General features: G+C 39.9%; 1 protein-coding gene across 1 annotated transcript in view; it reads left to right on the forward strand.

The window, feature by feature from the left end:
- Positions 1-4,923: 4,923 nt before the first annotated feature.
- Positions 4,924-13,002, forward strand: part of LOC129732533 (nephrin) — a 307,910-nt gene continuing 299,831 nt past the window's right edge. Inside the window, exon 1 of the mRNA XM_055693486.1 lies at positions 4,924-6,364. The gene's annotated coding sequence lies outside the window, so the exon portion shown is untranslated. The remainder of the gene's footprint in view (positions 6,365-13,002) is intronic.

Below are 13,002 nucleotides of genomic sequence, written 5' to 3' on the forward strand. Positions count from 1 at the left end.
CCGACTCCAGTGGTTACTTCCAATCCCACGGCCTCGATGACTTTAAGTTGGAAACTTGGTAGCAGATGACAGCTGATTTCACGCCGAAGAGCAATAGCCACACCTCCTCCAGTAGAATATGCTCGATCCAACCGTACCAATCGGAAATCGTGAAGAAAGATGTTCACCTCAGGTTTGAGATGCGTGATGGCTGCAATATCTATTTTGTGCAATTGCGAAAAGTGTTGATGCATTCCACAACCAGTGAAACGTATTGCTTCATGGTGAGCATGCGTTCGTTGTCAGTTGGGTCAGTAGCAGCTTGGGAGAACGTCATTGCGGATGAGTTCCCTTGGAGACCTGGCGGGGGTGAACGGCTACCGGATCTCGTTGTTTCAGCATACGTAGAGGTAGCTGTGACTGGTTTGGTGGTTGAATTTAGCGGTAGCGGGGCGAGCAAAGATATGGGGTGCCGGGAACCAATGGCAGGGAACTCCTTCGTGTTGTTTTGGGGCACTTTCCGGCGACCTGGTTGGTTGTTGGCGGAGGCCCGCTTACGAATCTCGATGAACTCTGCGCGTTTCGGGCACGTTCTACTGGTTGCTTTGTGGGCAGCCCCACAGTTGGCGCAAACCGGATCGGCGGTCTCCATCAGCTGGCAGGCATCGGGGGCGTGCGTTTGGCCACACTTGATGCAACGGTACGCCATATGGCAATTTTTAGTCCCATGTCCAAACAGCAGGCAGTTAGAGCATTGGGTGACGTCACGATGCACTGGTTTGTAGCGCTCCCAGGCTACGATGATGTGAAAAAGTGCTCGGATGGACTGCAGGTCCGCCAGGAACGTTGAGTTTTTCTCCAAGTTTACGAGATATAACTGATCACGGTACTTCCGAGTTTTGTTGTGCCGCGTCATCTTGGATCTGGATTGGTTTGAGTCCTTTTGCCTTTAGTTCCTCTAACAGGGTGTCAACTTCAATGTCAGGAATACCGCGGAGAACAACCTTGAGGGGTTTTTCTGCTTCGATGTCATCCACCTCGTGTTTCTGCAGTATCACTTGCATCGCCTTGTAATGATTCAACGACGGAATCATCCTCTTGTATCCCTCAGTGCACATGCGGATGGTGCATTTCAGTCCTTTGTCGATATAAAACACAATTGCTTCACGTAGTCCTTCCGGGAAAAGCGGGATTTTCTCCTTCTTCACTACTTCGGGATCCGTGGCGTTTTCCAGTACAGCGAATCTGTTGTTGGCCAAAAGCCTTCCAGCCGCGGGATCAGGCGTATTGTCAGGCCGAGGCCGTTTCCCCGTACTGGAACTGGTTTTTGATTTACCCATATTAGGGTTCACCGTATCGTCGGTTTCCAACGCGAACACACACATTAACGAACAAACGTACAAAACGAACGGAGCGAAAATGTTGGGTGTTGGGTGATGAATGCGATTTCAATTGGCTGGCATTGCTAGCCAATAACTGAATGCGCGAAATCATTCGTCTATGTTTTTGAAGTCTGCGTTAGGGAAATATACCAATCGTATGAAAAATGTATGTGGATATTCGACCTTCAAACTTTTCCGCAATTGTCACGGAGTAATAAGAAAATGATAACTAAAATTTTCATGTTATACAAATCTTGTACATCTTAGCTTTCCAACGGTATATTAACTATTGAAATCGGAACAGTTATTTGAGCGCTATTAGCATCTAAAATCTTCCATTACGCCAACCAAAAACATTACATTCTCAATCCAGTTTTCACAAAATGTATCTCAGTTTAGTGAAGAAAGACGTAGTCCCACGTCAAAAGAATAGTAAAATGTATTGGATTTAGGGCCGTTTAACCTTAAGGTATTTGCATGTGTTTTCCAAAAAACCGAAAGAAAGTTTGAAGTCTGTATTTCATTGGATTCTATGTGTGTCAAAGCATGTACTACAGTGAAAGTTACGTAATTCATGGAACGACTATTACCGGTTTCTCATTAGCACAAACGCAAGGTCAGGTAAGTAGTAATTTCTTTCCATTCAGAATAAAGCTTACTGTGAATTACTGAGCAGTAACACTGCAAATATAGGCTTACCAGACGTACCGTTTTGAACGGGACAGTACCGTTTTTTCGACCATTTTTAACCGTCCCGTCTTTTTGCAATTTTGTACCGTTTGTTAAAATCTCATTGAAAAATTATCGAATGGGGCGTCGATGAACACAGAGTTCGTGACAGTTGCAAACCGTCGGGTTTCAATATTTTACGAAATAGAAAATATGTTTTTAAGCTGCCAGAAATTGTCAAAGCTATTGAGTACCCTTTGTGTCTTCCTGGTAGTACCACCCAACTGGAAATGGAATCTATCGTAAACGGTATGTGGGCTTATGAAATGTCACGATTCATGGGAGCCATGATACTTGGTTAGGCGAAACTTCAATCTTCCTTGAGACAAATTTAAATTTCAGAAATCTATCTTCGTAAGTGTCCCGTTTTCAAACTCATTTGTCCCGTTTTCCCTTCGAGAAAATCTGGTCAGCCTATGCAAATAATAATAGTCCAATTTAAAAATACTTAGGTATGACCCCATGAACATGTAAATATGTTCATTACTTTCATTCCTCTGTACGAAGACTTTAATTTCAACATAAAACCCCACCATTAATGTGGCTCGAATTCGACCCGAAGGTAATAAATGTCGGTCGTATTTGCCTCTGCACTGTGTTATCGATAATCTGTGGTAAACGCTACCTCGCAGGATTACCAGGTACGATTAAACTTAGATTAGATTAGTAACGTCCATAAATCCATACTGTTGTAGTTTGTATCTTAATTGCTGGGGGTAAATGTGCCCCCTCTTTTCAACAGCAATTACCAACCGCCAGCAAGCAATAAATCTCGAAACTGATCTGCTGATAGTTTGGCGAAACCACCGCTGACAGACACCGGTCAGAGATCTTTTGATATATCTACAACCTAGTGAGTGACGACAACACTACCGACGAGAGAAAAAAAAAACACAAATTCTGTGCGTGTCGTTATAAATTACACGTCTGCAAACGAGCAGCGCTTCCGTTTTGCCGTTTCATTTATTTTTTATCCATCCTCGAAACTGCAAATTATAGGTTTTCAGTGTGGCTTGTAAATAAATCAATTCCATGGATGGGGAGACTTTACAATATTTTCCAAGAAGGCGATTAGTGCTTGAGCCGTCTCAGATTGATGACGATAACACTGTCACATGTCGTAAAAAGCACCGTCCAAGCTCATTTTTCTTTAAACCTTTAGAATAGGCTGTAAACCTTAACGCGACCTGTTTCCGGTCACTTTACCTTCACACACTAACAATGGACTCGAAAGACGATGGCGGCTAAATTTAGCCGGTGCATAGCACCACAATATAAAGGGCAGACCATGCTTATTGTCACTGCTTCCTGCAGGCGAAACTGCATTTCCACTTTGAAATTAGTCTCACCATGATTTAAGATTACACCAGGAACACAAGCCTTCAGCACAAGGCAGTGCAATAATATTTTTGTGGGTCAACAAGTCCGCAGCCCCGTGCGCTTGGAGTCATGAGCCTTGCAAAGACTGAAAAGATTAAACTTCCTTAGCCCAGCTTGAGCTTTTGTTGCATTTGATTACAACCTGCGACACCGCACAGTTGCTAGAATAATACAAACTCGGGCACCCAGGTTGTGCATTCGATTTTTTTCCTTACACACGTAGCAAATCCAAACCCAACAACTGCATTCTAACGCGCCCCGATGAAACCATTATAGAACCGACAAACCAAGATATAGGTACACTGTGTTCAGTGTGAAAATGATAAGTTCATTCCCGGCGGGAGAAGGCAGCCCGAGAGATCTCATGACTTCATAATTGAGCTTTTGTGTGCCACAGCAATGTGTTACATATATGCTATGTACTGCCAGTTGTCGGAAGTCAGTAAAGAAAAGAAACAAATTTTGCACAAGTCTTCGTGAGGTGTTTTGTTCTCAGTCCTAATAGTCAGTATTTGGGGGAGAATATCCATCATGATTTTACACATCAATTTGGAAGTTCGTTTAATGCTAGATGCATCTTTACAGGACAAATTCAAGCGAAATCCGAAAAGTGATTTGAAGAAATCATTGAAAAATTAGGTGCGATAATATATAAAATCGAAAAAAAAACATTAGAAAGTGGCATTCTCATAAATTATTCGTTGAAAATATTTAATTGATTGTCATTAGTTTCACTAAAATTTGTTTACTAATAATCAACACTAACAAAAAGAACGATAAAATAATGAAAATGTTAAAAAAATCAGAATATGTAAAAATGTCGCAAGCATCGAAAATGTATAGAAAATATTGAAAACATCATAAATGTCAAACATGTTAAAAATGTCGAAAATTCGGAATATGCTAAAAAACAGTTTAGAGAATACATATGTCCTTTCTACCAAACGTTACTTTTTATTGCCATTTTGTTAAGTTCTCCAAGCAGTGGGTGCATTTCCATGTTCCATTTTCAACCGTTTCGCCACGCAGTGTCACTCAGAGCACTCCATCGCAGTGAGCGTTTCTGCTGCTGACTGACTCCCACAGTAAACGAAGGATGCCACCCTTTAGCAACTGCAGCAAACATAAAACCTCAATGTTTGAGTGCTTATTGTTTACCTTTTTTCCGTTCGAAACGTCTCGCGCTCAGAGCGGCGCGCTTGTCCGGAGCGAGAAGATTTTAGTACAAGCGTAGCATACCACCACGGAACAGCATAACAAGCCACCCAACTGGCGGTTCTCCTATCGACCGGCACTCGGGAGCATAAACGCGGTTTTGTACATGACACAAGAAGCTCTCTCTTTCTCTCCCGTCAGCCTGGTGGGTCGTCGTAGCCAGCATAAAGTAATTTCAACTCCGTTTCGGTCGGATTGGCCCGCAATCGAACATCGGTAGATTCAGTGCAGATCGAACTTCGAAACGATTCGGGTCGCTGTGGGTTCGGTTATGACGCGCGCGTTCTCGAAGTATAATACCTACATAGTCAGGTTCTGCCACACAAATTGTGGTCCTCTTATCCTGTTTTCGGTTCGCATATGCTTTAAAGCGGAGTGAGGTCACCGCAAAGCCGAGGTGATAGCCAAGGCGTGACAACGAATGGTCGCGTGTGCATTCCGACAGTGTGACATAAAGGGATAATAAACAAACAAAAAAAAACTACATTTTTGCAACGGTTGTTAGATCCTGTGGAATTGGTGCAACGAAGGTGACACGAAGGATAACGCAACAAGCAAACTGCAGCAGAGCACAAAAAAGTGTGTAGAAACAAGTTGTCGCAAAAATAGCAATGCTAATAAACGTTAGCTCACCTGACAGGAGTGGATTCGGGGTGTGCGGTATTTTTTTTTGTGAGTGGAAAGTTCAACTCGGTCACCCAAGGGTAATCGATTAGTGCTGAAGTGCCTACCGGGCTAGAAGTGTGCTACGTAGTGCAGAGGATAAATTATGTCAGGATAACTGGATTACTGATGGTTCGCTAAGCCGCTGTTGCCGCTGTCCCTATTTTTGGGGGTAAATAGTGAGACAGTGGGAGGTGGGAGGCTGTGCTGCAGCAGCCAATTCAAAGTGATAGCATGTGTGGTACGAGCTGGAATCACCGCTTCCTCGCTGTCACTGGTGTATGTGTGCCGTGATTTATCCAGCGTAAATCGTTGTGATTGATTTAGTTTGCGCCGCCACAACGCTTGAATTGCAATATTAAATGAATAATTGAATCGATTTCGAGTCGAGTGAGTGCAAAAAAATGGGAAAACAAATCGAATGATTAATTGGATTTCAGTGCAGTGGAGAAAAAAGGTGTCCGAGCTAATGAATGTTATTTGTGTGCTGTATCGCGAGGAAGTGTTGACGCAAATATAATACCGTCTGTAATCGAGTGAGCAAACGATACATGCTAACACGCCGCAAAACGCGTCGCATCCGTTGCCGCGATTGAATCTACAGGCGAAAATTACGGTGCACACAAGTGGAAAATTAAAAGCGAATGCAAAACGCGGGTTTGGCAAATACAAAGAATGACCTACCTGCTGCTGCCGATGCCGGAAATCGGCACTGAATGATCGGCACCCCGCTGGTGGCCACTCGGTCTGGGTGCGACATATACTACTGCTGTCTACGGTGCAGAGAGCAGTAACGGCCAGTGAAGTGGAAAAATCATTCACAGTGAATTATTCAGTGGACACCGCGTGAACAGATGCTCTCTGCGTGCACCATTACGGCCGGGACCGGGACCGAGCATCTAGGTTAGTGGATTGCTGGTGCCACCGGTAGCGGAGGAGGACTCAATCGGAACAAACAATCGTTAACAGGAATATTGACGGATTGGTTGGCCTACGGGCGGGCGGTCGATTAGTAGGTTAGTGGTTAATATTTGTAGCTGTTCAATTGTTTCCTGTCCCAGCTAATGGATTGAAATGTTGTGGGGAGTGTTTCTGGTGTGGATTTTTTATGTGTATGGACTTGTGGGAACTTACTGTAACTTTGATCGGATTATTTGACCGATGATGATTTTAGTGGTTGCGAGGTGAGTGATAAGTCAATCATTCACGCTCTTGGGTCTGTTTTTTTAGGGCAATGAAAATAGTTGACTCACTGTCAATTTCATTCGAATTTCAGGGACATATGTGAGATATAAATAAATGTTCGTGTAAATAGCTAGGAAATGGGGAACGTAAATTGAAGACTGGGTTTGAAACTTTGAACGTACTTTTTATTTCTAATGCGAATCTAGCGATACTATTTAGTCCATGTGAATTGCAATGATTAATAATTATCGACCTGAATTTTTAAATTTGTTTTCTCCTCACACTAATATTTTTTAAATGTTCCTGAGTAAATTGAAAACCAAAAATGAATTGTTTACTCCAATTATGACTTTGTATTGCCAAATTTTTTGTTAGCTACTTGTGGCATACAAATCATCATCTTCCTCCCTCTTTTCTATCACGATTAAGAGTTCGATTTGTAAAAAAGCAGGTATTTTTCATGTCGTTTAAAATGATTAGAAGCGCTTTAAATTGCGTGAATGCTTAACTGGTGCGTAGTGCGAGTATTGCTCTAATAATAATACCCATTTGACCGTTTCTTTGTACGACTTTGGCAATGGTTATGGTTTTAACGACTTTGGCAATATGAGGCCGAGCGTTGTCATGCAGTGAAATCACTTTTCGTATCTCTGTTCATATCGTGACCGTTTGTCGCCCAGTGTTCAGCTTCATCGCATCAATTGAAGTCGATATTTCTCCTCAGTGATGGTAACATTCGGTCTAAGTAGCTGACATTAAAAAACACCGAACATAACCTTTGCAGTGTGTATGTTCGGTTGAGTTGAAGACATAGAAGCATAACCGGCCGGTCTCCACTACTTTCTTTTCTTTAGGTTGCTGCAATGAATCCATTTCTCATTACCCATCACGATGTGATGAAGAAAACGCTTCCTTTTTTGCCGCTGGAGCAGCTTGTGAAAAAGCGGATCAACGAATCAACGAATCAATGGAATCAATTCCAAAGTATGTAATAGCTTGTATTAGCGTTAAGGCCAATTATGAGATTTCTCTCGTATTTTGTAAAACGCAATATGTTCAAATTAATCCACCTAGCGGTAAGACCTAGCCTTTCTCATTCGAACTTATTATTTGTTGAAATAGATTTACACGAATACTTCAATTTTTTAGAAAAAAATAAACGTTGGAAATTTCTGCTGGATTCATTTTCCACTTTTAATAACGAATTTCTGGTAACCAACAGCACAACTATACCGAACATTTAAAACATAACATTTACACACATATGAGCATACATTAACACATACACACGCAAATACCATGAAATAAATATGTTTCAAATACATCACGTGAAAAATCCAGTTGACTACTTCTGCGGCCGAATTTCGAGTACAAGTTTTTTCGAAGAGAAGAAAATTCCTTGATCGACAGTACATGAACAAAATTTTGTCTCTTCGAAGAAATGCGTGCTCGGAACTCGGCCGCTGACCACCGGAATACATCCTAAAATGGCCTAATTCTGCCTAATCTGGGTATTTCGATGGCGAAAATGCCGACTTTCAGTTTCTGGAAAACAGCTTAAAGTAACCAAATATCATCCATTATGAGTATTTCGGAAGCGTTATACCCAGAGGACAGAAATCAACTCGGGACGTTATTTTAAATTTCTAGATAGTAGCTTCCGATTTCTAGAAAACAACCTCAAAGGGAAAAACGTTAGCCAATGTTTTTCAGGAACCGGGATAATGGTCGAAAGCCGGGGTGAACTCTATAGTTCAGTTTGAAACCAGATTTTAGAGGTTTCTGGAAAACATCCTAAAGTTGTCAAATACAATCCAATGAGGGTATATCCTCTTATTGGGTTCTAGAATTTTGATGTTATATATAACGTACTAAGTTAAGCATATTTGAGACTATTTTTGTGAACCGATTCAACCATTCTAAAAAAATTTTGCTAAACTTAAGCAGTCTTTGAAATATGTTTCTTTTCAAAAGGTGGTTTCCTTCTTTTATACATAACGGACAAAGTTATAGTCCAACAACAATGAAATTCAATAGGGTCTTGTGGGGTAACTAGACCTTCAATACAACACTAATTTTGAAAAAAAAAATTCAGCTAGTTCTAAAAAAATTAGTGAGTTTCAAAGCCTCTGGAACACGTTTCTTTTAAAAACTTTCGAACCACATGTTTAATCATTAGTTAACGATTTTCAAGGCATCCCGTTCATTTGACACCAGTATTGTTTAAATTGGTTGTGTAGTTTCTGAGATAATGAAATTTCATCATATTCACATTTTTAAACACGGTGCCTAAACTAAAAATCCGAAGACAATGAAATTCAATAGGGTGTTATAAGGCCAATAGATCTTTCATTTGCAAATGGTTTCATGAAAATCGGTCAAATAATCTCTGAAACAAGCGAGTGAGTTTAAGCAGGCTTTGGTATAAGCTTTGCTTTTATAACGTGGTTTCACATTTCATAGAGTGACCAACCGATTAGAATAAAATTCAATAGTAACTTATGGGACAACTAGAACTTTCGTTCGAGACTAATTTTGCGAAAATCGGTCCAGCTATCTCTGAGAAAAATGAGTGAGTTCAAACAGCCTCTGGAAAACATTCGTTTACATAACTTTTGAACCATATGTTTAATCAATATGAAATTTTTAAGTAAAGGGTTCTGGAGATAGCCCGTTCATTTAACATCAGTTTTGTTAAAAACGGATGTGTGGCTTCTAAGATATTGATGTTTCGTGATTTTTACATTTTAATACATAACCTCTAAACTAAAATTCTGATTACTATAAAATTGAATAGCAACCTATGGGGCAACTAGACCTTTCATTTACGATAGTTTTATGAAAATCAGTCCAGCCATCTCTGAGAAAATTGGGTGAGATAAAAAAGTTGCACATACATACACACTAGGGTGGGGAATCGTTATATGGAAAAACCAAAACTTGATAGCAGAAGGCCAGAACCAAGTTTTTTTTGTTCTTTTTGGGGCCCCTAACAATCCTAAATTTATCGGAAGTCGATGGGTTTTGTCTCCGCTTGGCGCATTGCATTTTAAATTTATATGGAGATTTGTATGAAAAAAAAAACAACTTTTTTGCATTTTCCATTCTAAAGAGCTCATAATGGCTCAAACCAAAGGTTTCATGACTTCAAATGGTAGGTTTTTTGATGCCTAACAACTTGGTCGAAGGCACTAAAGAACTAGGGTGTCCCAAAAAATACTAGAACTGTTCAAAGTTGAGTATGTTGATATTTTTGTTGCAAATCATTTTTTCTGCCAACACTGCAAAGATTTTCTGCATTTAAATCGACATACTCAACTTTGAACAGCTATAGCTCTTCTAATGGACATCCTAGCTTTTCAGTGTCTTCGGCAAAGTTGTTAGGCATCTAAAATACTATACTTTAACATAATGTAGTGCATTATTAGAGTATTATTGAGCTCTCTAGAAAGGTAAATGCAAAAAAGTAGGTTTTCCCATATAAATTTTCATACAAATTTGAAATGCAATGCGCCAAGCGGAGACAAAACCAATCGACCCCAAAATGAACCAAAAAAGCTTGGTTCTGGAAAATCAATCATTTTTCCCCACACATACATACAGAATCAGCTCGTCGAACTGAGTCGAGTGATATACGACATTCGGCCCTTTGGTGCACTTTCATACCTTTAGTTTTTGCAGCGATTGCTACACCTTTCCAGGAGAAAGGCAAAAACAATCAACAAATTAAAATTTATTCAAACTCAAATTCACTTAACGTGCATCTCATACACAGATATCGCAAATTCTGTCATTCTCGTTTCTACGTTTACGAAACTGGTCTTTTTCTTTCTAAGGCAATGAAGGGTTTCGCTTCATTCTGCCAAGAGCATTCTCGTCATTCATCTTTTTTTTTATTCTCGCTTATTTTCCGTCGATCTAGTTCCGCCACTGCACTGTTGTGCCTATCACCGACGCCCAGGACCCTAACTTACGACCCGTTGATCAACGAACCGGCGCCAACGGCTTTACTTCCTCATGCGATGGAAGGCGTGATCCCAGAAATTTTTCGCCTCAGAAAATCTATCGGTGTCGGTTAGGATTGAATCAGTTGGGTTGGTTGTGAGTGGATCACGCCACCTCACAACCATCGACACCTATGTCGGCGGTGGGATTCGAACACAAGCGTCGAGCGTGGTTGGCGGAGACGTTACCAACCACGCTAGGCCCCCGGCCTTACATTCATCAATTGGATACTAAAGTAGCAACATCAGCCAGCAGCAGCAACCATTGAGAGTCTGATTCTCGCGTAGCTTTTCAAAAGGACCTAAGTAACATTGAGAGCTCCGTAGCCGCAAGGTTGCGGGTGGTCGTGGGTTCGAATCTTAGTAGAATCAGGCCATTTGGTTGCCAAAGGACTTTAGCATGGATTTATTCTCAGGCTTCCTCACCCTTCCTTCAATCTGAATTCTACAGTACCTCTGTTTACTCTCCTTCTAACAAAAATAAGTCTCTGTTATAAAAAAACTGGTGTGAGTAACGTATGGAGGTTCTCTCCAGGGAATTTTAATTAGGAGATATTGTTAGGATGGACAGAGGCTTGGTATAGTAGAGTAAAACTTACACGGAACTTACAAGCACGGATATGAATGATAAGCGTATCACTTACTTCGATAATGATACTGCCAATAATATGAAATGTGGAGTACAGAACACCTGGGCAATATCACAATAGATCTGGTCGAAGTGATGAGTCCACACGGAAAAAAACATTGAGAGACTCTCTTTATTTACTTTCTCCACGATTAATAACTAAGTTATTTTTATTTTTTCATGAAACTTTTTGCATAGTAAGCTAGGCGATGTTGTAATCTTTCGATTTGTGGCCAGAAACCGTCGAAAACTTTTATAGTGACGCTGTATTTAACGAATGAAAGTGCAAGAGCAGAGAATCTCTCATTGTTAATTAGGTTTTTTTCTAAAATCGGACAGCACCGTTCGTATTTGCTATATAACCCCTCCGTCAAATAGATCTTCTGCTGTCGGTCGCGACAAGGCAGAAAACAGTTTCTGGCTGTAGAATAGACTAGATGGCAGCTGTGAAAGCGCATTTGTAAGGTTTACGAGAAACCTAATGTAGACTAAAAGGATACCGTTCCATAAACCAGTAGAGTAATGTAGTTCAAGAATATGAGTTTTTTTCGCTTTAAATTTAATGTCAGTTCTCCATGAGATGGACATAAGTGCTATAAAGGGTTATTATCATCAATATGATACAAAAACAGTTTATAATTATATCAAACTTATGCAGCAGCAAAAAAACTTAGGGTCAAACTTTTCTTTACGTGTATAACGTTTGCCTCGTGAAAAGAGCATGACCGTGAAGAGAGCACAGACTGGTATCCAGTAGCAGTGATACGATCATGAGCAGTAGAGAATAAAAATGCTCATTGGCTTCCAATGCTATTGAATATAGATGATGTTTAACCCTCTAGTGCCCAAATTAATTTCTAAACGGACTTCGGTAAAATCATTATAAACCATTATAAACACTTTTTAAGTATTTATTGAAGCTTTTCGGAACTTCGACTGAAGCCCGCCAAATGGCGGTCTTGGGCACTAGAGGGTTTAAGAAAAATAGTACAATTCTTACAAATCTCTCTCGGACCCACGATAAGCGAAAAAACTGTCCATTTCGGAGCTCAATTTGTATATTAAAAAGAAGAATTCTGAATTTTTTATCAATCTAAGAATTATATGTTCTTGTTCCCATCAAATTTTCGTTTACAAAATATTTTTTTCAATTGTAGTTTGTAGTACTAGAACTAATCTTTGAGTGCAGAACTGACATCGTACCTCAGAAAATCGAACTGCGTAGAAACATTTTTTTTTTTTTGAAATGACACCAGATCTCGATATTTCAAACATTTTGATTTCGAAAATTTCATGAACTACTATCTGTGCATTTGTTTCATCGGACAAAAAAGTGAAACTTTGACCGCTCCAAGGCTCTATTTCTCGAAGTTCAATTGAGCTTTAATTTTCATGGGAGTAAAATAAAATTTTGCACTAATGTTAAGGGGAGGGAGTAGCCTTATTTTGGATGTTTTTTTTTTTCTAGATACATATAACAATGTTGAAAATTTATCACCAAGAGCATCAACAAATTCAACAGAGCCAGTATAAAAATGCTCGATTATGGCAGAAAAACAGGGCGTTGGATCGGTATCATGCTCTTAGTGATGTAGCGGATGTAGCTAAAAAAACACTCAAAAAAAAGCTCAGAGTGAATATGTCAAAATACTCAAACGTTCATAACTTTTTTGTTTTTCATTTTACATTTCATTTATTTGTCATCTTCAATGTGTATACGTAATTGATTTAAAAACAAGTACTTTTTGAGATATTTAATGTTTTGCTACAATTTGGAAAATTTGGCACAGAAAAAGAATTTTTTCTACAGTGTATATATTTTTTCCAGAACCGCAAT

Source organism: Wyeomyia smithii, chromosome 3, assembly GCF_029784165.1.
Source record: "Wyeomyia smithii strain HCP4-BCI-WySm-NY-G18 chromosome 3, ASM2978416v1, whole genome shotgun sequence".
NCBI classification, from domain to species: Eukaryota; Metazoa; Arthropoda; class Insecta; order Diptera; family Culicidae; genus Wyeomyia; species Wyeomyia smithii.